This window comes from Oryzias melastigma, linkage group LG17 (assembly GCF_002922805.2).
Source record: "Oryzias melastigma strain HK-1 linkage group LG17, ASM292280v2, whole genome shotgun sequence".
NCBI classification, from domain to species: Eukaryota; Metazoa; Chordata; class Actinopteri; order Beloniformes; family Adrianichthyidae; genus Oryzias; species Oryzias melastigma.
The window spans coordinates 1,698,489-1,700,634 of record NC_050528.1 but is presented as its reverse complement, the minus strand read 5'-3'; positions in this window follow the sequence as shown (position 1 = coordinate 1,700,634).

The window sequence follows — 2,146 nt, the reverse complement described above, 5'->3', positions numbered from 1 at the left end:
CAGGGGTCACCATTTATCCCATTTACTTCCACCCTTGGCCACTGGGGTTCCCCTTCCAGGTTCAGTTCTTCCCTCGGCAACTAGAGGGGGGGGCGCTTCACTCCTTCCCTTCTGTCAATGACTATTGGTTACTTTCCATGTTCACAGACAAAACCCCTGGGTGTGTGTGTGTGTGTGGCTGGAGGGGGTCTGGTTTTCCTGGATCTCTCCCCCAGAAGAGTGGCTCTGATCTGGGTGTGTGTGGCTGGAGGAGGCCTGGTTCTTCTGGATGTCTCCCCCCAGGAGTGTGGCTCTTAGCCGAGTGTGTGTGTGGCTGGAGGGGGCCTGGGTCTTCTGGATGTCTCCCCCTAGCAGTGTGGCTCTTAGCCGGGTGTGTGTGTGGCTTAGACCCCATCAAAACACCTCCCAGGATGGAAAATGTTGACCGAGCCCAACATCTCCGTACCGAAAATGAACTGAGACCCACTTTCTCGTATCCGGGTGTGTGTGTGGCTGGAGGGCGTCCGGTTCTCCTGGATCTCTCCCCCAGAAGGGAGGCTCATTTCTGGGTGTGTGTGTGGCTGGATGGGGGTCTGGTTCTCCTGGATCTCTCCCCCAGAAGAGTGGCTCTGATCTGGGTGTGTGTTTGGCTGGAGGGGGTCTGGTTCTCCTGGAAGTATCCACCAGAAGGGAGGCTCATTTCTGGGGTTGTGTGTGGCTGGAGGGGGCCTGGTTCTCCTGGAAGCTGGATGGGTGGGGGTCTGGTTCTCCCGGAGGTCTCCCCCAGGAGGGAGGCTCATTTCTGGGGTAGCTGAGCCTGGATGGTGGCCTGGTTCTCCTGGAAGGCTCCACCAGGGGTGTGGCTCATGTCTGGGGGTGTTTGTGTGGCTTAAACCCCACAAAAAACCTCCCAGGACCGGTTTTTGAAAAAAAAAAAACCAGTACCATCGTATCCGAAATGAATGGAGACCTCCAGTTTCTCGTATCCGGGGGTTTGTGGGGCTGGAGAGCGTCTGGTATCCCTGGATCTCTCCCCCCAGGAGGGTGTCTCTTAGCTGGGTGTGTGTGTGGCTTAAACCCCACCAAAACACCTCCCAGGACCGGTTTTTTTGACCAAACCCAGTACCATCGTATCCAAAATGAACGGACCCCGAATCTCGTATTGGGGGTTTTGTGTGGTTGGAGGGCTTCTGGTTCTCCTGGTTCCAGACTTAGAGGCTGAGCTCCAGTTCTGGATCCCAGGAAGGTGAGCCAAGCCTGGGTAAAAGACTTAGGCTCCTGGGGGTTCCTGGAGCTCCAGACTTAGGCTCCAAGGGGCTTCCTGGAGCTCCAGACTTAGGCTCCAAGGGGCTTCCTGGAGCTCCAGACTTAGGCTCCAAGGGGCTTCCTGGAACTCCAGACTTAGAGGCTGAGCTCCAGATCTGGATCCCAGGAAGGGTGAGCCAAGCCTGGGCTCCAGACTTAGGCTCCAGGATGGTTCCTGTAGCTCCAGGCTTAGAGGCTGAGCTCCAGATCTGGATCCCAGGGAGGGTGAGCCAAGCCTGGGCTCCAGACTTAGGCTCCAGGATGGTCCTGGAGCTCCAGGCTTAGAGGCTGAGCTCCAGATCTGGATCCCAGGGAGGGTGAGCCAAGCCCGGGCTGGAGGCTTCCTGGAGGTCTCCCCCAGGAGGGAGGCTCATTCCCTGGGTACTGTGTGGCCGGAGGGGGTCCTGGTTCTCCTGGAAGGGTCCCCCAGGGGTCTGGCAGCGCCTGTGCCCGAACAGGGAGCCCCAGGGGCGGGGAAAGGGCGAATTTGGCCAAAAAACTCTTTTCATGCTGTAAGGGCCCGACACATATCGGGTCTTCTTCGGGGGTTTCTTTAGGAGAAACCGGGTTTTTACCCCTAACACAGCGCCCGCCGCGGGTAGGTTTCGGTATGGCACTTTTTCGGGTTTTTTCAGGAAAGTGCTAGAGACTTCGTTCCTTTTGCATATTCATCAGAAAAATGAGCCGTTTTCGGAGCTGAGGGCGCCCGATTTTTAAAACGTCGGGAAAGGGGCGAAATCGGGGTCGTACGATATAATGGGCGCGGGAGCACCAATCTCGGCGTTTTAGAACCTAGCCGACCCTAATTAGGGGTTAGGGTTAGAAGAACAAGTGTTCGGACCCCACCCTCCATAGGAGGGCA